This window comes from Orcinus orca, chromosome 9, assembly GCF_937001465.1.
Source record: "Orcinus orca chromosome 9, mOrcOrc1.1, whole genome shotgun sequence".
In the NCBI taxonomy this organism is placed as follows: domain Eukaryota; kingdom Metazoa; phylum Chordata; class Mammalia; order Artiodactyla; family Delphinidae; genus Orcinus; species Orcinus orca.
The window spans coordinates 30,014,257-30,040,361 of record NC_064567.1 but is presented as its reverse complement, the minus strand read 5'-3'; the positions used below and the strand labels follow the sequence as shown (position 1 = coordinate 30,040,361).

Here is a 26,105-nt window from a genome sequence, read left to right as displayed (position 1 = left end):
TTGCTTAAAAACATTGTGTTTCCATGATGACTTTTTAAATATTGTTCACTGCTGAGCCAAGAAAATGCATCTGATTACATTTACTTCCTCTACTTCTTTTTTTTTTTTTTTTTTTTTTTTTTTTTTACTGGAGTTAAAAATTGTCCCCTTTTGACTTGGTTTACTTTCAGCCTATGACTGTCACCCCAGAAAAGCTCTGTGAAATGCCTCATTTTTTCATATGATCATAGCCTTTATCTCATTTTCAAGCATATTTTATTTTTCTGAATACCTGCCTAGCGGAGACATTTGACCTCCTGCTAAAATATGTACTCTAGGCCTACTATACAGCTATCATATGGATACTTCCTTTTTGCCATGATCCTGGGATTTTTTTCACCTTTCTGCTGTGTTAGATCTCCTGTTGCCTGGATCACAGTTCTCTTCTCTCTTGGTTTATTTCCTTGTTTTGACAGAAATCATCCTTAGATAGCTTCCTGAAAAAGGTACAGGAGAGTCAAATTTTCTATACTTTGAAAGTCTAAAAGTACTTTTATTCTTCTCTGATATTTATTAGGTAATCTGAAGGGATGGAGCATTTGAAGTTGTAAATAGATTTTTCCTCAGAATTTTGAAAACATTATTCAAAATTCTTCTTGTTTCTACTGCTGCATTTGAGAATCTGTCATTCTGATTCACCATCCTTTGTACTGGACCTGCCTATTCTTTCAAATATTTTAGTGTTTGTCTCCTATTCACTCCGTTAATGAGGGAGGGTCTCACACTCTGGCTACAGGGATGTCTGAACATATGACCCTGACACTGAGCAGAGGATATTAACAGGGTTTTATTAGTCACGTGTACTTACTGTCCAGGGGAGGAGGATACTTCAGGGAGGTGCACTTGGGTAAAGGGCAGGGGGCCAGGGGAGGCAGGCTTTGTAATACCAAGGGGTTGGGCTGCACTTCACACCTGTGGGAGGATGTGATTGGCTTGTCTAAATCCCCTGGGTTGACAGGGAACTGAACCCCAGGGTTAGGTAGGAACTCTGCCCGATCTCTTTGATAAGGAGCGTTGTTTGGCTAGGGAACCTTCTCTGCAGGAGCAGAGTGGGGTGGGGAGCAGGCCATTGACACAGTCCAGATTTTACCGAATATTAAGGCAGTGAATAACATTAAATTGGGGACTTACACCCCATTTAGGAATTTCCTCTTACTTTCTATGTTCTAAAATTTCATGGTAAAATGTTTTAATAAGAGAGTCGTTTTCATTCCCTGTACCAAGCATTTTTTGGACCCTATCTCTCTGAAAAACCATGTACCTATTTCTGAGATTTTTATTTTAATGATTGGTTTCAGAAGTTCGTTTCCTTTAGTTTCACTTTTCTCCTTTTGTTGAAGTTCTCATAGCCAGATTTTTGATTACTTCAATTTCTCTACTAATTTTCTAATCTGTTTCCTCCTATTGAACATCATCTTGTCTTCTTTTTATTTTCCTGAGAGATAAGACTTGACTTTTCTTCCAAATATTTTTCTATTTTTATAGCTATTATATTTACATTTCCAAGACCCCTTTCTTTTTCTCTAAATGTTATTTTAGTATTGTTTAATACTTCTCCAGTATCTCTGAAGGCATTATTAATATATATTTTTTCTTTCATCATTGTCACCACTTCCTTTTTTCCATTTGCTTGCTTTGTCTAAATCATTCATCCTTAAATGTTGGCAGCTCATTTATATTTACAAATGAGGTACTAAAAATTTATTGGAAGCTCTGTGTGCATTGAATTTACTGTAAAGCAGTCAGCTGTCCTGCCTGGGTGCAATAAATCTGGCTGCTGTTTTTCTGGATCTACTTAGGCAAAAGGTCAGGTAGTCCAAGATGAACCTAATGCACAAAATACATTCCACATTGTGCACCTACATTGGGTATAAAGCCTGGAGAAAAATATAGACTTTCCCCACCCCTACTTTTAATCAACTTTCCACCAGGCTCTCAGTTTTTGCACCTGTACCCACACTCAAACAGTATCGAGTATGTCAGATCCTGAAGCTTTCCAAAGGTTATACTGGCTTTTCCATTAGCCTTCCCATTCCTTCACTCCCACTCCAACTTGAAGGCAGTTACGTATGACTTCTTCCTCTCTGCTCAGTCTTTCATCATTTATTCTTCTGCCTCATATATGCAAATATTGTGGGACAGGTTTGCAGATTTATCCTACTCCCATTGAAAATGGATTCTGGGGTGTACAGTCTTGAATTTTTCTCCTTTTTTGATTTTCTTATTATTAAGGGAAATATTCTTAAGGTTAAGATCAAGGGTACTAAAGCTCAAAAATACCTTTTTTGAGACATTCACAGAAAGATAGACAAAATGAAAAGGCAGAAGGCTGTGTACCAGATGAAGGAACAAGATAAAAGCCCAGAAAAACAACTAAATGAAGTGGAGATAGGCAACCTTCTAGAAAAAGAATTCAGAATAACGATAGTGAAGATGATCCAGGACCTCGGAAAAAGAATGGAGGCAAAGATCAAGAAGATGCAAGAAATGTTTAACAAAGAGCTAGAAGAATTAAAGAACAAACAAACAGAGATGAACAATACAATAACTGAAGTGAAAAATACACTAGAAGGAATCAATAGCAGAATAACTGAGGCAGAAGAACTGACAAGTGACCCGGAAAACAGAAAGGTGGAATTCACTGCTTCAGAACAGACTAAAGAAAGAATGAAAAGAAGTGAGGACAATCTCAAGAGACCTCAGGGACAACATTAAATGCAACAACATTCGCATTATAGGGGTCCCAGAAGGAGGAGAGAGAAAGGACCCGAGAAAATATTGGAAGAGATTATAGTCGAAAACTTTCCTAACAAGGGAAAGGAAATAGCCACCCAAGTCCAGGAAGTGCAGCGAGTCCCATACAGGATAAACCCAAGGAGAAACACGCCAAGACACATAGTAATCAAACTGACAAAAATTAAAGACAAAAATTATTGAAGGCAACAAGGGAAAAATGACAAAAAACATACACGGGAACTCCCATAAGGTTAACAGCTGATTTCTCAGCAGAAACTCTACAAGCCAGAAGGGAGTGGCATGATATATTTAAAGTGATGAAAGGGAAGAACCTACAACCTAGATTACTCTACCCAGCAAGGATCTCATTCAGATTCGATGCTTTACAGACAAGCAAAAGCTAAGAGAATTCAGCATAACCAAACCAGCTCTACAACAAATGCTAAAAGAACATCTCTAAGTGGGAAACACAAGAGAAGAAAAGGACCTACAAAAATAAACCCATAACAATTAAGAAAATGGTAATAGGAACATACATATCGATAATTACCTTAAACTTGAATGGATTAAATGCTCCAACCAAAAGACACAGGCTCGCTGAATGGATACAAAAAGAATACCCATATATATGCTGTCTACAAGAGACCCACTTCAGACCTAGGGACACATACAGGCTTAAAGTGAGGGGATGGAAAAAGATATTTCTTGCAAATGGGAATCAAAAGAAAGCGGAATAGCCATACTCATATCAGATAAAGTAGACTTTAAAATAAAGAACGTTATAAGAAACAAGGAAGGACACTACATAATGATCAAGCAATCAATCCAACAAGATATAACGATTATAAGTATATATGTACCCAACATAGGAGCACCTCAATACATAAGGCAACTGCTAACAGCTATAAAAGAGGAAATTGACAGTAACACAATAATAGTGGGGGACTTTAACACCTCACACCAATGGACAGATCCTCCAGACAGAAAATTAACAAGGAAACACAAGCTTTAAATGACATCATAGACAAAGTATATTTAATTGATACTTATAGGACATTCCATCTAAAAACGGCAGATTACACTTTTTCTCAAGTGTGCATGGAACATTCTCCAGGATAGATCACATTTTGGGTCACAAATCAAGCCATGGTAAAGTTAAGAAAACTGAAATCATATCAAGCATCTTTTCCAACCACAATTCTATGAGATTAGAAATCAATTACAGAGGAAAAAAATGTAAAAAACACAAACACATGGAGTCTAAACAATACGTTACTAAGTAACCAAGAGATCACTGAAGAAATTAAAGGGGAAATCAAAAAATACCTAGAGACAAATTACAATGAAAACGTGATGATCAAAAACCTATGGGATGCAGCAAAAGCAGTTCTAAGAGGGAAGTTTATAGCAATACCAGCCTACCTCAAGAAAAATCTCAAACAATCTAACCTTACACCTAAAGAAACTAGAGAAAGAAGAACAAACAAAACCCAAAATTAGTAGAAGAAAGAAATCATAAAGATCAGAGCAGAAATAAATGAAATAGAAACAAAGAAAACAATAGCAAAGATTAATAAAACTAAAGCTGGTTCTTTGAGAAGATAAACAAAATTGATAAACCTTTAGCCAGACTCATCAAGAAAAGGAGGGAAAGGACTCAAATCAATAAAATTAGAAATGAAAAAGGAGAAGTGACATAGGACACTGCAGAAATACAAAGCATCCTAAGAGACTACTACAAGCAACTCTATGCCAATAAAATGGACAACTTGGAAGAAACAGACAAATTCTTAGAAAGGTATAAACTTCCAAGACTGAACCAGGAAGAAATAGAAAACATAAAGAGATCAATCACAAGTAATGAAATTTAAACTATAATTAAAAATCTTCCAACACACAAAAGCCCAGGACCAGATAGCTTCACAGGTGAATTCTATCAAACATTTAGAGAACAGCCAACACCCGTCCTTCTCAAACTCTTCCAAAAAAATGAAAAGGAACACTCCCAAACTCATTCTATGAGGCCACTATCACCCTGATACCAAAACCAGACAAAGATACTACAAAAAAAGGGAAATTACAGACCAATATCAGTGATGACTCTAGATGCAAAAGTCCTCAACAAAATACTAGCAAACAGAATCCAACAACACATTAAAAGGATCATACACCATAATCAACTGGGATTCATCTCAGGGATGTAAGGATTCTTCAATATATACAAATCAATCAATGTGATACACCATATTAACAAATTGAAGAATAAAAACCATATGACCTTCTCAATAGGTACAGAAAAAACTTTTGACAAAATTCAACACCCATTTATGATAAAAACTCTCCAGAAAGTGGGCATAGAGGGAACCTACCTCAACATAATAAAGGCCATATATGACAAACCCACAGCCAACATCATTCTCAATGGTGAAAAACTGAAAGCATTTCCTCTGAGATCAGGAACAAGACAAGGATGTCCACTCTCACCAGTATTATTCAACATAGTTTTGCAAGTCCTAGCCACGACAATCAGAAGACAAAGAAATGAAAGGAATACAAATTGGAACAGAAGAGGTAAAACTCATTGTTTGCAGATGACATGATACTATACATAGAGAATCCTATAGATGCCATCAGAAAACTACTAGAGCTAATCAATGAATTTGGTAAAGTTGCAGGATACAAAGTTAATGCACAGAAATCTCTTGCATTCCTGTACACTAACAATGAAAGATCAAAGAGAGAAATTAAGGAAACAATCCCATTCATCATTGCAACATAAAGAATAAAATACCTAGGAATAAACCTACCTAGGGAGGTTAAAAGACCTGTACTCAGAAAACTATAAGACACTGATGAAACAAATCAAAGATGATACCAACAGATAGAGTGATATACCATGTTCTTGGATTGGAAGAATCAATATTGTGAAAATGACTATACTACCCAAAGCAATCTACAGATTCAATGCAATCCCTATTGAATTACCATTGGCATTTTTTACAGAACTAGAATAAAAAATCTTAAAATCTGTATAGACACAAAAGACCCCGAATAGCCAAAGAAGTCTTGAGGGAAAAAAGTGGAGCTGGAGGAATCAGACTCCCTGACTTCAGATTATACTACAAAGCTACAGTAATCAGGCAATATGGTACTGGCACAAAAAAAGAAATATAGATAAATGGAACAGTATAGAAAGCCCAGAGATAAACCCACACACCTATGGTCAACTAATCTATGACAAAGCAGGCAAGGATATACAATAGAGAAAAGACAGTCTCTTCAATAAGTGGTGCTGGGAAAACTGGACAGCTACATGTAAAAGAATGAAATGAAAGAATGAAATTACTAACACCATACACAAAAATAAACTCAAAATGGATTAGAGACTTAAATGTAAGACCAGACACTATAAAACTCTTAGAGGAAAACACAGGAAGAACACTCTTTGTCATAAATCACAGCAAGATCTTTTTTGATCCACCTCCTAGAGTAATGGAAATAAAAACAAACAAATGGGACCTAATGAAACTTAAAAGCTTTTGCAAAGCAAAGGAAACTACAAACAAGATGAAAAGACAACCCTCAGAATGGGAGAAAATATATGCAAACAAATCAACAGATAAAGGATTAATCTCTAAAATATATAAACAGCTCATGCAGCTCAATATTAAAAAAACAACCCAAGCCAAAAATGGACAGAAGACCTAAATAGGCATTTCTCCAAAGAAGGCATACAGATGGCCAAGAAGCACATGAAAAGCTGATCAACATCACTAATTATTAGAGAAATGAAAATCAAAACTACAATGAGGTATCACTTCACACCAGTTAGAGTGGGCATCATCAGAAAATCTACAAACAACAAATGCTGCCGAGGGTGTGGAGAAAAGGGAACCCTCTTGCACTGTTGGTGGGAATGTAAATTGATACAGCCACCATGGATAACAGTATGGAGGTTCCTTAAAAAACTAAAAATAGAATTACCGTATGACCCAGCAATCCCACTAATGGGCATATACCCAGAGAAAACCATAATTCAAAAAGACACATGCACCCCAATGTTTATTGAAGCATTATTTACAATAGCCAGATCATGGAAGCAACCTAAATGCCCATCAACAGACGAATGAATAAAGAAGAAGTGGTACGTATATACAATGGAATATTACTCAGCCATAAAAAGGAATGAAATTGGGTCATTTGTAGAGACGTGGATGGATCTAGAGACTGTCATACACAGTGAAGTAAGTCAGAAAAAGAAAAACAAATATCATATATTAACGTGTATATGTGGAACCTAGAAAAATGGTAGAGATGAACAAGTTTACAGGGCAGAAATGGAGACACAGATGTAGAGAACAGAGGTATGGACACCAAGGGGGGAAAGTGGTGGAGAGGGCGTGGTGGTGGTGGTATGAATTGCAAGATTGGGATTTACATATATACACTAATAGTATACAATAGATAACTAATAAGAACCTGCTGTATAAAAAAAATAAAATTCAAAACAAAATCTTTTTTGAATCCTGATGTCATCCCTTCCTCTAAACTTTCTGGGCAACACTCTCCCTATATTTAAACAAAAAACAAGGAAAAATTATAATATAGACATCATACACGTGTTCTGGGGATTAAATCTGAAAATCATTAAAAATAACTGGCAGAGTGGTTAGCATATAGTAGAAGCTAAATGTCATATTATTGTTTCCATTTTCAGCAGCAGCAACATCGTCTGAATCTTTTTCATATCAGTCCAAATAACTTTGTTCTGCAGTCTCACTTCTCTATTTACCTTGCTTACCATTTTTCATTTAAATGTAGGCTTTCTAAATGTGAACATCTTTGAATTTCTCTTTATAGTTTCTAAACTTTGATACTTCCATTGTTTTAATCATCTCTATATTGTTGAGTATTGACAGAACCTCACCTCTAGATATTACCTGTTTCTAGAAATCCTGTCCTATGATTATGACTTTATTCTACCTAACTTCACCTCAGTCTTCCATTTGCTGTTGAAATTTAACATGTCCCCAAACACCAATGCCCCCACTATTTTTAAACTCTTTGCCTTTAACACTTGTAGGTTGATGACTTGTTCTCCATTCTTTAAAGTCCTCGTGATTAAAACCTTAGAATCAACTTCGATTTTCTTAAAACTCATTGTTTTCATTACCAGTGCCCTGTCCTATTTCATGCCTTAATTTCTACTTGATTAGAAAATTAGTCTTCACACTAGTTTAGTCATCTCTATACATATAATTCTTTCAGTCATTCAGACAGCATTTTTTGCTGTGTCAAACAGTATACCAGCCTCTGTAAATGAGTGCATTGGTGGTGCCGTGTGAGGTGTATGGATAAAGGGATAAACTCAATTTTAGGAGTCAGTACTCTGTAATCTACATAAAAGCCTTTGAAAAATAGAATTGGAAAAGTGTCATTTTTCCTGTGTGCTCAGCTCTTAACAGTGCAATATTAGAAACCCACAGTCTGCCAGAGCAACCTCCACTTGCCCTAGCCACGGGACAGGCCACACAGTATCTAGGACTGATGGCTCAATCAGGAATTGGATGCTGTGCTTTTGCCACAGTGGAAGACTACCTACATTAGCTATGCATTTATGGAGCTCACACTTATATTGTGGCATATAGTTAACATGGAAGTAGACCAGTTCTGCTGATTTGAAATTTAGATTTTTTCAGTTTTGTACTGGGGACAGGTTTTTGTTGCTTTACATTGCTTCCTTGTTTACAGTATGATGCAAATGATTTTCTAACTTAGTGTTAGGAGAAATTATTTTCCATCTTTAACCTCTTAGCTGTCTAAGAGTTAAATATTACTGAATTTCAGACGTTCAGATTGATCGTCACAAATCCCTTAAAACAATTTCCTAAAAGAAACAAAAAATCCTGCCTTCTTTGTTGTGGGGAGAGAGGAGGGAAGGAAACGGAACAAGTTGTATTTGTGTTAGCATATGGGTGATGTAAACTTCAAATTGGGAGGTGTTCTGACCCCCGCTCCCGTGTAAGCAATTCAATCAGTGTAACTTACAAAATGCATAAACATCTGACAGTTTGAATTTATAGTGTTGATGGAAGAAATCATTTTTAATGTGTACTGTAAAACTTGAAATAGGAACTGAGTGAATCTGTTTGTTGCTACTTAGAATCCCGACCTGTAAATCCCAGTAGTTTTGTTTTAACATGGTCTTTTTCAACTTTGTTTCCTGTTTAACTACAGATGACTTCTGTTGTAGACTCACAAGTTTAATTGTTATACTATAGCAGTATTACATGTCAACAGTGTGGTCATGACCTTTATTTATATAAAAACCAAATATTTAGTCAGTTTACTGTGTCTTAATTTAATCTTTGTACACCTTCCATTTTTAAGTGCTTAAATGAGTACTATTTGCAATAAAAATGTAGTGATATAATTAACCAGCCATTAAAAATTTACTTCCACAGATAAATAAACAAATGAGTTGGAAACGTGTCAAGTCATTCTGTAGACAATTACTAAATTAAACTTTCTTATTCATACACATACTTATTCAAAAAGTTTCAGTTTCTTCATTTCCTATCAAGTAAAATCTAGCATATTCAGCTTGATATTCAGCCTGTTGACAATATGAGCCAATCATACTTTCAGCCTTCATATCCCAGTACCTATTTAGGTGCTTAAACTATTTTCTAATGTATCTGGATTGCTCATAGTTTCTTCAAACACTAGCCCCCCCCTCTTTTTTTGGTTATAGTCTCTTTTTTATTTCCTCATTTCGAGTATCTACCCTCAGTTTTTTCCTCTGACATTTCTGCTTGTGAAGCCCTATTTATATCCTCATTGAAGCATTTTCTGATATTTTTCCCATATTATCCTTTTTTCCACAAACTTCCCTCATTGCATAATTTAATGTCTTTTGTAGTATTTATGATATTCAGCTTTTTATTATGTCTGTACTGGATTATAAACTACTTGAGGAGTCCCTTTTGCTTATTAATGTGTCTTTCATAACAAACTGTGCTGTATTTAATAGGTGTTCAAATATTTGTTGACTTACATTTGATTTTTAATGCCAAGTTGATAATATAATCTTTTCCCCCAAAACAAAAACTTTTCTGAAAGTTTTATTTTTCATAAATATTGTGTCTTCAGCAATTATGCTGAGTTTAACATCTAATTTTTTCCAAAGTAAGAGTGTTTTAAAATAACAATCAAGCCTCCAGTGCAAGTATCATTACTGAGTTTCTTCAGAGGTAGGAATTATGATAAGATGTTTGCTGTATAAATTTCAACTTAAGCTGAACTGCCAGGAGGCAGAAAAAAAACACAAATTGTCTTCAAAGCTAAGAAGAGCCTCACTTTTTTTTTTTTTTTTTTGTGGTACGCAGGCCTCTCACTGCTGTGGCCTCTCCCGCCACGGAGCACAGGCTCCGGACGCGCAGGCTCAGCGGCCATGGTCCATGGGCCCAGCCGCTCCGCGGTATGTGGGATCCTCCCAGACCAGGGCATGGACCCGTGTCCCCTGCATCAGCAGGCGGACTCCCAACCACTGTGCCACCAGGGAAGCCCCGAGCCTCACATTTTTAATGCATCTTAAAATTCATCTCTCTAAAAATCTATGCTCTGTTTTTTATGCTAGTTTTGTCCTATTTGGCATATTAAATAATTAATATGATTTATGGTTTGGTGTATGTGTACATGTGTGTATACCTTATGCACATATTACCATTGTTTTAAATCCCACAAAATACAATACAAAGTCTGTATTAATACAAAGTAAATATGGTAATTTTCACATTTGTTTCTGTGTAACACAATTATATAGGTAATGGTTAGAAGGTATGTTTTTTTGTTTTCTTATTTTTGTTTTGTTTTTTTTTGCGGTACGCGGGCCTCTCACTGCTGTGGCCTCTCCCATTGCAGAGTACAGGCTCCAGACGCGCGGGCTCAGCGACCATGGCTCATGGGCCCAGCCGCTCCGTGGCATGTGGGATCTTCCCGGACCGGGGCACGAACCCGTGTCCCCTGCATCGGCAGGCGGACTGTCAACCACTGCACCACCAGGGAAGCCCAGAAGGTATGTTTAAAAATATCATAATCTATTAAACTTGAAGCTATTCACAGAATATTCCCATTTATGTATAATTCTTCTCAAGTTCCTATACTGCATTAATTTAACAAGATGCAAAATGTAATTCTTAATTGACCTTCTTAATAGTTATATTTATTATTTCTGTATTTTATTACTTACTAAATGTATTATTTGCTTTTGATGTATGCCTTTGCCTATTTCTAACAGATGTTGTATTGTAAGTCGTGAGTACACATATGTCACTTTGAGGGTTTCTTGTGGAAAAAATATCTGAGTACATATAGGATGGCTTTAGTGAGAACTCAAGATCCTACAGAAGAAAGGAATGGATCCGTAATATTTTCTTCCAGTCAGCACCTCTCCTGAGATTAGATTTATGCCATTCCATTTCCAACTTAATAGCTATTTTAGTCATAAGAATGGACGAATATTGTGTCTTTTTCAGTCTCCATTACAATTTTTGTGATGAGACTATGGTATGGAAACGTTAATGTTTTATATATTTCTGACAGTAGTAATGTACAATTCTATTTTGACCTTTCCAGTATGATACAGATCGATTAGCTGGGCACTTTATTTCTTCCTTTGTCTACTGCTGTAATAGTCTATTAAGAAAAAGGGCAAAATGATCGATCAATCAAACTTTCTAATGTATTAGATAATAGTCCTCAACTTTGCCTAGTTAAGATAGACATATGTTCATTGTTTAAATATACCCATAAATATATTCATGTCAGCATAGTGTTCTATTATTTTGAATATAGATTATAAATTTTTCCTTCTGAATTTTAGTTTTATTTAATATCTAACCTCATGCTCTCGACTGCCGGTTATGGATATTGAGAAAAAAAAAAAAGGAAGTAGCTTTTAGCTTCTAGTTTCTAGAAACTTGGGGTGCCTTTTTGGACAAAATGTTCTAGGTATGTTGGACAAAGTAGTGGGGTCCCTAGGTATTATTTCAAAATAATAAAAGATCTTGAGGTTTCTGCACATATTGCAATACAAGCAACATGACTGAACTGAATATTTGAATACATAGTTTCAAATTATTTACCTATGATAATGCAGACAGAGGAAAGAACAATTCAAGTCTCTCCCTTTCAGAGGATCAATGTATTACTATATAGCTTAAACTGACTGGTTCTTATTTGTTCCATACAAAGGTACCTCTGTTTTGAAAACCAAACATTTCACTCCGAAAACTCTGCATGCAGTATTAAAAGCACTGCATTACAAGTGGGAGAGAGGTTTAATAAGTAGTGTCCTGCTGGCTCTGGCTCATTCTTAAGGAAATCAATTAATAGCAATACAGTGATTAACAGCACTGTAGGCTGAGTTCCCAGAGTCAATAATTTCCATTTTCACCACTGCAGGGATATCATAAAAGAAATACAATCTGTTATCCTGAAGTTAAAAGTAGTGTTTTTGCCACCTATTTGGCAGCCTTCAAAGCATTGCAAATTATTGAGGGTCACTGCTTATATAGTCCAGGTGACTATTAAACAATAGTGACTCCCAGTTCGAGAATATTATTTGAATATTTACAATAAAAAGTGTAGTGTGCATCTCTTTCCAAAGTGAAATAAAAATGCAATACAGTTTTACTATTTGGGGAGGACACAGCATGGTTTGAGATGCTGTAAACAAAAAGAACTGGAATTGCTTATCTTGTCCCCTGGTAACCTTTGACATCCACTCAATTTTTCCAACACATTTTTCCAGTGTAAAATACAAGGTAGATTACACTGTTTCATTAAAGAAAGGAGAAGGAGAAAGAAGAAAAGGAGTTACAAGCTGACACTTATTTGTATTCATGTGGAAATAAATGGTACAATTAAACACTTAAAACTCATACCTGTAACCCTGGAGTGATCCCTTCCTGAGTTTGATAACTGTCTCCTACACCATCTATATCCAATGGATAGTCAAGGCTATGCTTCCCCTCCTTACTGTCTCTACTACCACGGTCTCCTTTTACATTCAGCCCGTATTTGTCCAGTTCTCAGTTTGTGACAGGCACTCTGTCTTGAATTTTTGCACCTATTTATGTTGCTCTTGCCTCTAGGTTAGCCTCATCCATGACCTTCACTACCCTGCTGTTAGATCTTTTTAGTGTCTCTAGATACAAGATATAAAGGGATTCACATATCTTCTACAGTTTGGACCCATAAACATTAATATAATCACATATTCCTTAAAGAATTGGCGACTAACCCCCTCTCCAATAGAATCTCTTTTCTCTCACCTGGAAAATATTTAAAATTACCTAACAATACTCAGAAATAATGTTTTAGACTAAACTACATTGTTTGCATAAACTAATCTTTATTCCTGGACTTCTTTAACTTGCAATTGCTTAATTTCATTCTACTCAATCTCTTTAAGCTACCAATCTAGATTATATAGCCCTATTATGTGCCCCCATAACAACTTGTGCTTTTTTTTTATCTTAGCACTTATCACTTTGCATTTCAGTTTTATCTCAAGTAAACCTTTTAGTTGGAGATCGTTGTAGGTTCATAGGCAGCGGTAAGAAATAATACAGAGAGACATGTGTGCCCTTTATCCAGTTTCCCCCCATGGTAATGTCTTGCAAAGCATAATATTACAACCAGGTTACTAACATTGATGTAATCTACTGATGTTACTCAGATCTACTCAGATTTATTGGACTGTGTGTGTGTGTGTGTGTGTGTGTGTGTGTGTGTATTTGGTCCTATGCAATTTTAGCACAAGTGTAGGTTTGTGTATCACCCCCACAGTCAAAATACAGAACAGTTCCAACACCACAGGGATTCCTCAGGTTTACCTTAATGTGCTTAATTTCCCCTCTGTGTTTTAACCTGTCCTAACTGCAAGATAAACTCCATGAGATTGGGCCTATTGCTGTTTAATAAAATAAATATTGGATATTTTCTGGTTGGATGCTTGTGTGTGTGTGTGAATGGATGGATAGATAAACATACATATACAAACACAAACATACATATATAGTTCTTTGAATTTTTTTTGTTAAATTGATATTGATGAAAGTTCTTGTCAGTATCTTTGATTCACTCATCCAAATGCTTTATTTCTTTTAATATGATAATTGGTATATAATGCTGTAGCAAAGCACATTGTTGGGAAGAGTGTGTGTGTGTGTGTGTGTGGCATGACGCTAGAAGTTTGACCCTAAAAAGCTTAGTACAAATTGTGGCACAGAGAATATAGTGTTTTTGGAAGCTTGGATAAATCAGGAAATGTGTGATTTAGCACTTCGCATGATTACCATGATTCACACATATTTGAATTCATGCTGATGCTCTGCACTAAATTCAGTTAGGTGCCAAGATTTGGAATTTGGGTGCATCCACAATATTTTCCCCTTTTCTGTCTATCTGCTTATTGTGATTGGTGATTACCAGCAGCTGCTGTGCACATTTGCTGATAATAAGAAATGTTTAGAGTTCTGTATCCAGTTTCTCTTGCTTCAAACCTTCCGTGATAATCAGCTTATCTACATTTGGCTTTGACTCGATAAGATTATCTTTCCCCTGTGAGTTTAGTCCTTCCATCATGGATATAAATCGCTGTGATTGGGCACACAGAGTTGTTGGCTAGAGAACAGGCAAGAATAGGGCTCTTTCTGGCTCAGTAATTGGAATCTGCCCTCATTCCTTCTAGAAAAGATCTAGAGTTGGTCATCAAACATGCTTGTCTGCATATCCTCTCATTGTTAACTGGGGATGGAAGACTGTTTCTTAATAGTGCTTCTGTGAAGAAGACCCAACCAACAGCCAGAACACTGCAAACGGATGCTCAGAGGTTCCTCATAGTTAGATGTTAGTGTGAGTGTGAGGTTATCAAAGGAAGGTTTCAGAGATGGTCAGCAGTCATTCTTCTCTTCCATTTGCATAGTTCAGTCATGATATGTGATCCAGAATGGTATATCTGGAAGTAGAGTCTAAAAACCCATATTCTCTGCTCCAGTTCATGTCCCTGTCAGTATCTTTGTGCCAGAGTAGACAATCCAAGAGAGGCTAAGATAGAATGAGACAAATCCATTGATTGAGAGGAAGTGGTATTCTTTATTCATCTTAAGTAGCTTCTTTAGCAAAGCTCATATCATTAAGTTAAGTAGCGTGTAAAGATGGTTCCCCATACTCACGTTTTAACAGACTGTGTATTAAACAATTTATCTATGTCAGCAGCATCTACTGCTGACATAGATAAATAGTAATCTGAAATATTTCATAGTAATCTGAAATACTTCATAGTAATCTGAAATACTTCAAATCCTTCTAAAGCCATTTTTGTGTTACTTTAGGTAAATGAGTTTCATTCCATTGGCTTCAGATGAAGAAAGGTTATTTATTAATTCAGTAGTTCTCAGTCTGAGAATGACTAAATAGTGGCTCCTAAAACTTGCTGCATGTTAATATCACCTGGGAGGCTTTTAAAACCCTTGATGCCCAGGTAATAGCCCAGACCAATTAAACCGGGTTTCTGGGTATGGGACCCAGGCATCAGTAGTTCTTTCAAAGCTCACAGGAGATTCTCATGAGCAACCAAGTTTGAGAACCAGTGATTAATCATTCTTAGGTAGTCATATCAAAATAGTCATTGCCTCTGCTTTATTGGGGTAGGAGAAGTCTTTATTTGCTCATCTCTATCATATTTTTCATTTGTTCCTCCTTAGTATCATAAGCACCCCCCCCTTTTTTTTTTGCGGTATGTGGGCCTCTCACTGTTGTGGCCTCTCCCGTTGCGGAGCACAGGCTCCGGATGCGCAGGCTCCGCGGCCATGGCTCACGGGCGCAGCCGCTCCGCGGCATGTGGGATCTTCCCGGACCGGGGCACGAACCCCGCGTCCCCTGCATCCGGCAGGCGGATTCTCAACCACTGCGCCACCAGGGAAGCCCAAGCACCCCTATTAATGGTAAAGTCTAAATATTTACAAAATATTTTTGTTTCAGATTTCCTATTTCTGTGTCCTAACACATCTCAACAAAACTCATGATGGCTTCTCTGTTAGCTTTAAGAGTTAGAGGCATATAATTACATTCACTAAAATGTAGAGAGAACAGTTTGATGACCTTTGACAAATGTATACACCCATGTAATGAACCCTTCAAGATATGTATTTTCGGGCTTCCCTGGTGGCGCAGTGGTTGAGAGTCCGCCTGCCGATGCAGGGGACACGGGTTCGTGCCCCGGTCTGGGAGGATCCCACATGCCGCGGAGCGGCTGCCCCCGTGGGCCATGGCCGCTGAGCCTGCGCGTCCGGAGCCTGTGCTCCGCAACGGGAGAGGCCACAACGGTGAGAGGCCCACGTACTACAAAAAAAAAAAAAATATATATATATATATATATATATATATGTATGTATGTATGTATGTATTTTCACTGTTTTTTTTTTTCACTGTTCTTATTTCCATCTCCATGCAGCGTGATTTTTAATGACTGGGTGGTTTTGGTTTGTATGGATGTATGTATGTTTGTCGGTGTCCTATTGATAAACATTTGTGCTGTTTCCATTTCCTCCACTATTAAATTTAAAATCAATATCCATGTGCATATATATCTGTGCACATGTATAAAATGTCTCCAGGGTAGATACCCAGAAGTATAGACAAGGCACATGTATCTGTTTACTTGTAATAATACTTCCAAATTACTTTATATTGTTTTAGATGGCTTGCCAGTTTTCCTTCAGATTGTGGAAATAGGGATCCAGATGGTGACCCCTATAATGACCAGGTTGAGCAGGGCTTTACATTGGACCGTGAACATTGTAGTGTGTTTCAGCAGTGGAGCTGACCTTTCTCCTTCTCACTCATTATTACTCCATATTTACTGTGAAAATGCAGATTTATATTAAGCTTTGCTGCTCTTTCTCTCTCTGGCCCCAATAACCATGGAAGAAGTCCCCACCACTTTGAGTTTAGGAGTTTATCTAGAGGTAAACATAACAGTACAGCTATTTCTATAGCCATGAGTGGTTGATCTGTTTCTCATGCAGTCCTTCCATTAAGTACTTGTACTCAGCTGACTTTTTAGTTGTTTCTAAACTTAGAGTTTTTCAGTAGATTCCATGGCAAAGGCTGTTATTACCTATGGAACTGTTCTGTTTTGTGCCTATGGCTTATAGTTGCTTTTTATTTTCCAAATATGATCTCATCTGTTTTTCTTCTAGTTTTTGTTACCTTTACCATCTCTTGTTTTATTGCTATTATATATTTAAAATAAATATCCTTTCTGATAATTCAAAGGAATTGAATTGAACGTAGGTAGAAGGGAGTAATAAATGCGTGTGTCCCATCTGCCACCTGCAAGTAGAATCCCTCTTTTGCTTCCAGTAATCACAACTCACATAGTTTCAATGACTGTCATCAACCCATAGTATAGAAGTAATATCTCCTCACATTTTTATTCTCTTCCTGAAGCTAATAATCATGATACTATGTTGTTCACTGTTCTTTAACACAAAAAGGAGACAAATATTAAAAGAAAAAATAACAGTATTTGATTTAAACTCTTTGCTAGTATTGGTTTATTACTGCTATCTGAGCATTTTTGGTTGTTTGTATATGCATACATCTATGGATGGATATGTATTTGCTGGAGTTCAGGGGGTAGTTTCAAACTGAGATAATCCTTGACTCAAGAGTTATTGCTGAAGAATGGATAATGGGTGCTTGATTCCATAAACAGATCATGAGAACTCACGCTGCCTTCTCTACTTTTCTGTGATTCCTATAACTACCTTTTTCTGAATTAAAAAAATAAAATAGATTCTCAAAATTTGTAGGCACCAAGACACTTCTGGTCCTAATCTCAGTTCAAGATATGAGAAGAAATTGGATGGCATTAAAAAAATTGGCTTAGATGAGTTGTAACAAGTTACACTAAAAGCACAAGAAACCACTGACTTAAGAGAAAAGCAATGGAATTTAGTGTATAAGAAGGCCTAGTTCCAATTTTTAAATTGTATGTGAGTCTAACTAGGGCACAAACTTTTTGCAGGAAAGTGACATTTATAAAGGTCTGCTTTGATAGAAGATCCCTCTAAGTATTTTAGTATTTTGGTCATGGCTAACCAAAAAAGAATTTGGGGGACGTTTTTTGTTTTGTTTTGATTTTTGTATTATCTACACAAAAAGTAAGATAATGAAATGAGAAGAAATTTGCCCTGAACCCCACAGGACTCCTTCATATGCATAGCTTTAGACCAAAGGCTGCCAGGGACCTTGACCTTGAATGTTCCTGGCATAATATATACAGTTTGATAAATTGGAGCTCTTCCAGAACATCTTGGGAAATTTTAGTAACTTTAGAATCATGACCCTTATTAATACTTTTCCAATTAGGTGCAAAGATATTTTAATAATATACAGGACTATGGTTCATTAATAGGTTTCACATTTTTAAAATGTTTAAAATCTTATGTGAAAAACTTTGATAACTGTGCTTCAGAAGAATGCCCTAAAGTTTGGCATACTTATATGTGTTGAAATAGAGAAAATTTCAGGTCCAAATTAGGGTTTTATCATTTTGACTCATTATCTTAAGTTAAGGAGAAGTATTATAAGAACTTGATTTTCACATATTTGAACTACATGACTAAGAATGTTAGGGCACTTCAACCAAGACGTGGTACTTTAAAAGAACTCTCCATTAGGGGCTTCCTTGGTGGCGCAGTGGTTGAGAGTCCGCCTGCCGATGCAGGGGACACGGGTTCGTGCCCCGGTTCGGGAAGATCCCATATGCCACGGAGCGGCTGGGCCCATGAGCCATGGCCACTGAGCCTGTGCGTCCGGAGCCTGTGCTCTGCAACGGGAGAGGCCACAACAGTGAAAGGCCTGCATACTGCAAAAAAAAAAAAAGAACTCTCCATTAAAATGAAACATTCTTTGGAGGTTAATAATGGTATTACTAATACTTTTAGGTTTTGCTTGTAATGTGTAAAATGTTATTAGCTATAAAGAAAAAATATACAATGGGTTAATTTTTGATCTTATCAAATGAGTTTATTTGATCAAGAAGTAAGTGAATCATACTAACAGGCTACAAAGTTGTGTTTACCTGTAATATAGTATGTTTCATAAACACAGAATGAGAATTTAGAGATTCTGTGCCAGGTAGGGTAAGGTAAGCTACAGTAACAAATATACACAACATGTTACAGACTTAAGCAAAAGACAGTGTATTTCTCTCTTATCTAATAGTAGAAGGCTGATGTTCCAAGTCAGTGAGAAAAGATGCGTATTTGTAGCAGTTGTAGTGTTGGGATGGGGGTTCTTGCATTTTTGCATTCATTTCGAGTCCCAGACTAATAGAAACTCTTCAGTCTTCAACACATGGCCTCTCTATTCTAGGTAACGGCAACAACAACGAAAAAAGAAGGGGAGGGTTTAGAACATGTAAGAGTGCTCACAGATTTTAAAGGTCTGTTCTAGAGGTAGGCACATACCACTTCCTTCCCATTACTTTGATTGTAACTGAGTTTTGTAGCCACATCTAGCTGCAGTAAAGGTCAGGATGGTAGTGTTTGTAGTGTGCCCAGGTGAAAAATAGGAGAAACACAGAAAAGCAAAAACAAGAAAAAACAATATGCATGACTAATTTCTGGATGCAAGTTTGCTTTCTTTATGTCCATGGATCCTAAATACTTGAAGAGAGGCTATTTAGTTTCCTCATAAACATGATCTGTTCTCCTTCTTTTTAGAATACTATACAACAGGCCTTTTAGCTCTTACACATGTGTGTACGCACACGTAGATTGATTCTGTACTTGGAACAAGCCAAAAGCGGTATTTGAAAGGTAAATTTTCTGACCCTAGGGTACCGGTTTGGTTTCCTCTTGAACAATCAGCTGTGCTACATCATGCCAGGTAAAGACATGAAGACAGGGAAGGTCGCAGGAGTGGGAGAGGCTGCAGGATGTGACAGCGGAAAGGAGTAGCCCATTACTCAATCACTTGTGCTGTAAGTGCAGTCACAGCTCAGACTGGTTTCCCCTCTTGTGAAAAAGGGTGCTGCCAAACAGTAGAAACAAGGGACTTCTGGGCAATTAGGAGCCCAAGACAGAGTAAAAGCAGGCAAGAGGACTTCCATCATCTTACAGCCATGGCCGCCTTCAGGCCTGCTTCTAAACCTTCTCCGTCCTTTGCAGAAGGGTGTACTGTACGAGGCACCAAGGTTTCTGACTGAGCATAGTTAGATTTCAAGCACTTAACCATCTACTCCTGGATTATCTTTCAAGAATCCTCGCACTTTTTTTTGTTTACATCTTTATTAGAGTATAATTGCTTTACAATGGTGTGTTAGTTTCTGCTTTATAACAAAGTGAATCAGTTATACATATACATATGTTCCCATATCTCTTCCCTCTTGCATCTCCCTCCCTCCCACCCTCCCTATCCCATCCCTCTAGGTGGTCACAAAGGACCGAGCTGATCTCCCTGTGCCATGCGGCTGCTTCCCACTAGCTATCTACCTTACATTTGGTAGTGTGCACTTTGAAGAGTCTTCCTTCCGTATTCTGTTTTGCAGTCCTTGGAAGTATTATACCACATGTTCGGAACACTCTCCTTTTTCTACCTCTACCACACTCACAAATCTATTCAGCTGATAATTGTTTTCTTCAGATCCCAGTGCCCTTGACTCCCTGAACATCCTAGACTGAATTAGCTCTCCCAAGTTGGGGTTACTCCCTTAGCTGTACTTCCCCTTTTAGACAGATGCTGCACATCTGTTGATCTGTTAAATGCTTGCCTCGCCCTATTAAACTGTAAACTCCCTGTGGACGAGGAGTATCCACGTTACACCACCCAGGGCAGAGCACAGCCCTTGGCATTTGTAGGTGCCAGTAAATAGGGTGAAAAATGTTTTATTATGTATCTTCCAATACGTACCATATATCAGTCAACCCTTATCATAGACCATTCACATAACTGAAGCAATTATTTTAACCTTAGAGTCCCTATACTAATTCCAGAAAATTGTTAGGGCTCAGAATTGAAGATATCCTACTTCATTCTGAAATCAAGTGTTTCCTGTGTTTATTTCAGTTGACCAAGCACCTGCGTGGTCAAGATTGTAGCACACCGTAGATTATCTCGCTAGTGTATGTTTTCACCATAAAGGATTACAAGCATGTGAATGGACATTGCAGGTCCGTCCCTATAAGCAAAACAAAGTAATTTAAAACAAATATTCCATCTCTGGATCAGTAGATTCGTGTGTTCAAAAGATTTCACAGAACCATAAAGGTAAGGTGTTAGGATAGCAGTATTTTCCAAAGTTACAGAAGGGTGTGACGTATCATAGTAGTTAAGAACATAGATTCTAGAATCAGATCATGAAGGTTCAAATCTCAGTTCCATTGTCTGTGTGACTTTGGGGGAGTTATGTAGCTTCTCTGTGTACCTAGTTCCTCACTGTTGGTAAAAAGGAATGAAAATAATATCTTTTATATAGATTATATCATACATACTTTGTTCCTTCTCCAACTCCTCCTTTTTCATTTGCTTATTAATTTTCAGAAGAATTGTACAGAAATATTATTTAGTTTGGGAAGCATCAACAGAACATGATTTCTGAAATTGTGTAGTCAATCGGCCATCGAAATAAGAACTCTACTGACTTATAAATTCAATACTATTTTTGTTAGATTACACTCAAGTAATGGTTGTATATACTGCAAAGCTTAAACCAATACCATGACTATATTATTTTTAAAAGCTACCCTATGAGCCTGAGATATTTCATCAAGACTATGTTCTTATTCTTAAGAACTTAAGCCTGAGATATTTCATCAAGACTATGTTCTTATTCTCAAATGGAGTAATGTTGAAAAATACTAATTATATCCAATCATAGCTTTAGTATCTCAAATTAAGAAAATTGTATCACCAAGCAACATTTTGCTTTGTGCAATTTAGGTTTTTCCTGATAAATGCTGATCCATTCTACTTGAATCAAACCTGTAGATACTACTTACAAAATATAATATTTTCAAAGAATCTTTTAAAAATGAAAGGGAAAAAAAATTAGCCAGCATGTAAGAAAAGCCACTCTTAGTACCAGCCAGAAAATGTCATGTGTGAGATGATGTGTGTAAGAATTAAAAGACTATGTTGCAGGCAGAATGAGCCAGCTTTGGACACGGGTCACAGCAGAGTGGCTCTGTTCTACTGTGCTGACACATGGGCCGGTGACATAATTTGCCGATTGTCAAAATATTGCCTCTTAGTTTATTTATGATTGTATGTAGCACTATTCTGTGGAAGCATTTAATATTATTTTGAATGCTCTAGAGTTTTCCTGTAGGATTTATATGTATTGCATAGAATTTGGCTATTGTAATTATAACCCTAAAGTCAACTGCAACATTCCTTTAAACTTAGCATCTGTAGCCTGGCTACACTGTGTAGAATATCATTCTGGCTATATTTTTTAGTCTAGATGACCAATTATCATTATTCCACAGCATGCCACCATTGTGATCAATTTATCCAGGTCTGCTTATGAAAGAAATAGCTGATCATGGCAGGGGGGTGGATTTTATACTGTAAATTCGGAAAATGTTTCTTCCTGAGAACCTGGGAACAGAGAGATATTTGGCTTAATAGTGTATAAATAACATTGGAAAATATAATTACTAAGATAAAATATCAATATTATATTCCCCAAATTTATCAGCCATTTTACAGTACAGACACTATCACCTGTGTCTTACAGTCCAGACCTAAGATTTCTATATCAAATATTGAAAACCAGAGTAATATTTTCACAGTTTCAAATCCATTGGCTGCAGGGGAGTGGAACTATCCATGGTCCCTAATCTATTCTCATGACTGAAATGCCTCATGGACTCCATTTACTTAGTAACACACAATCCAGTACTGTGCTCACAGTACAAATCTGCCACTTACTTGTTGTAGCTTTGGGTAAATATAATAATATATAAATATAATAAAATATAACGTTAACTGTAGTACAGTGCCTATATCACAGAATTCTGAGGATTAAATAAGCACATACTTAGAAAGCATTTACCACATGCCTAATAAGAGCTTACTGATTAATAACTTTTAAGTATTAATATTTTAAACACGAAAAATATATTAATTCCCCTTTACTAGTATTCTTTCCACAAAACTCATACTCCTGAGTACTAAGTAATAGTCTCTTAAATAATAGATTTATATGTGCAAATGTTTTAGCTAAATTAATGATGAAATAAAAATATAGGCAAAGTAAAATTTCAGGTAAAAAAATTCCAAAGAGAGCAGTTATATGATGTATGTTAAGTAATTTCACTTTTAAGCAAAAATCAGTTTACTTTTCTGTTTTTAAGTGTGACACTTAAAACATTAACAGTTCTCTTTTTAAAGGATTAGATTAACTCATAATAAGCATTTAGAATTCCCTGTAAACTAATTACTATTTAATAGAATGATCTTAACTTTATTACATTATAACTAAGCAAAGATGCACATTCCCAAGAACTCTTATATTAACAGAGTGTGCAGCTGTCAAGTATTTTTTGAAACGGCAATCAAAATAACTGAGAAACTAATTTTTATGGATGACATAATCCAAATGCTGAAATGCACTAGGATGTTCTCTGCATATTCTAGAGTTTAATGACCAGTCTCATCTTCATTCACCATTTTTCAACTACTTATGCTTAAAAGGATAGAAGTAGTTCTAAAATCATCTTTCATACAAACACAGTATATACCTCTACAAAGCAGAAGAGCTGTAGGAAATGCAAATGTAATACATTTCCTGAGCAAAACATTAGTCCCTTACTTCTGATATTTCTTCACAGCTTTACCTTTGAAAGGTACTGCCAATTGCAAATCAGCAAACTGTGTGAAATCTTTTTCAGTGGAAGTGCACAAAGTTTAACAATTATTAAAGTTAGATAAAATTAAATACAACAAAGCTGTGTGAAAAACAGAATGAGAAATCTTTTTTATAAGTACATTTATTGGGTGCAGATAACATATTGAAATTAATTTTTGGGCCCTTTCTGTTTGGAATAAAGAGCATCACTAACTTTGGGATACTGAAGGATCAAATGTTACCATGCCAAATGATCAAAATGATCTCCTTATCCAGCAATTAATAGCCTCATTTAACACAAAAACATTTTACTGGAATGAAAAAAACCTGTTTGATAATTTTTCATTTATAGATAACGACATCCTTCGATGGCAATGTTAACTTTGTTCTTTACATTACATTTTAATATATATCATGAGCAAATGTAAGTCATTTCAGAAGACAGTTTTGAGTCATTTTCAGGAGCCATAATGATTTTTTTATTAGTTGATTTGTGTATGCAAAACTTCCATCTAGTCACCTCAGTTAGAAACATCTTTCTTTTATGGACTAGGTTTGAGTTAGAGGCTTTTTTGTGATTTTAAATCTAGTGCTTTCAGGTAAAGGAAATTGTCAACCAAACATAAATATTTTTAAAATTTATTATCACAGAGCATTCATATATTAAACTAGGTGAAGAGGTGAGATGTTTTACCCCAACCTCAGAATTTGGGGTTTCTTCTGAGCAGTCCCAGCTCATCCACACCCTCTTCTACTTCGAGTAAGGTAATGAGCTGAAAGTATTCAGGTTGGCAGCTTACTCCCTTCTGATTAGTTCCAAATGCGTTCCCCATCATTATTTTCCCTGTTCAACAATCTATTCAATTCCAGGATTGTGACAATGGTGTTTTCTCTTACAGAGCCATTGTGCTACTGAATTAATGTTTGTTACATACTTGGAGATCCTTGGATGTTAGATGATATTCTGGTGCCAAGTACATTATTATTTCATTAAAATTAATGCCAGGATGAAACATAATGTGGAAGGTCATGGCCTGGAAATTATTTCGTCTTAGCAAATGGAAAGGATATATTTGTTTGGCGGCTTTCTGAGTACAGTGTAAGCAGGTGGCCACCAGCAAACTAATACATAGAAGAGAAATATTTCACCCAGATTTTAATTGAGTTATTTACAAAGTATACAAAGTCTGGATTTCATTTGCAAAGTGGAGATTTAGATCAATTACTTTGTGAGAGGACAAATAGAAACCTGCAAGGAAAAAAAAAGTTTCAAATTAAATCACCAAAAAACACTTAATGTAGTGAAAGAGTATGAGCCTATGGTCAAGAAGATGGGCTTGAATCCAGGGTCTGTCAACGTTGAAGTTGCTTGACACACAGAATAGATCTGTCTTCTTCACTCCTGCATTCCGGCAGATAAAACTTATTCGGCACTTATTAGGGACTCAAAATCTATCTGTAAATGAATAAATGTGTGCATGACTTTGGGTAAGACGTTATAATGCAAATCTTTACTACAAAGCATTATGAAAATTAACTTGGATAATAGATATAAATGCTTTGTAAGTATAATAGGACATAAATATTAATAAAATAGTCTATTGTTCTAAACCTTTTTATATAACATCTCCATAGGATTAAAAATAAACAAATCTGCTGACTTAGATAAGGATGTTTTTTATTTACCCTCTCTAGTTTAAATTTCCTCCTTTCAGTTTTAACTCAAGTCTAGAACCAGCCATACCCTATGTTCCTGACACCACAAAACATGAAACAACACAGATTAATTTATAAAACATCGATTATAAAATTCTGAAATCCACTAATATTTATCTTACAAGACATGGAAAATATAGCAAAGGGTAAAGAATACATTTTAAATAAACTCTAGTACCACTACTTGGAGAAAATAATCACTGGCATTTTTCTTTACTCTGGTGCACACACGTACACACACTCACAGACACATATAAATACATAAACACATGCATGCTGCATTTTCATTTCCTGTTCTGAATCATTAAATATTCCTCAAAATATTATTTTGAGTGGCTACTAAATATATATTACTATTTATTTAAAAATTAATAGTTTATCATCTCTCCAGTGTTTAATTAAAATAAATAATAGTGTGATAAAATGCATATGTGAAAACTTCACCATAGCTTTTTATTTCCTGAACATAGATCAATTGATGAATTTTTGTTTAAAAGAGCATTAATAATAATTTAATGTTCTGATACAAAATGTGCAATAGCCCTCAAGAGTGTAAAAATGACACTGCCATCAGCAGTTCCCTCGTACTTAAGCTTATTGCTTGTTTATAGTTCATACTTTCTGACATATATGTCCATATTCTTTGCCCATTTTAGCGTTGTGCTTGATGCTTTTTATTCGG

The 26,105-nt window shown here is 36.1% G+C and overlaps 1 long non-coding RNA gene across 6 annotated transcripts in view; it reads right to left on the bottom strand.

Moving 5' to 3' along the window:
- Positions 1 to 224: 224 nt before the first annotated feature.
- The window catches only part of LOC117199774 (uncharacterized), a 143,710-nt gene continuing 117,829 nt past the window's right edge, over positions 225 to 26,105 (bottom strand). The window contains exon 4 of one of the 6 annotated variants that reach the window (XR_007479422.1): positions 225 to 476. This is a non-coding gene — a long non-coding RNA (uncharacterized LOC117199774). The other 5 variants (XR_007479419.1, XR_007479418.1, XR_007479420.1 and 2 more) reach the window with 5 other exon arrangements.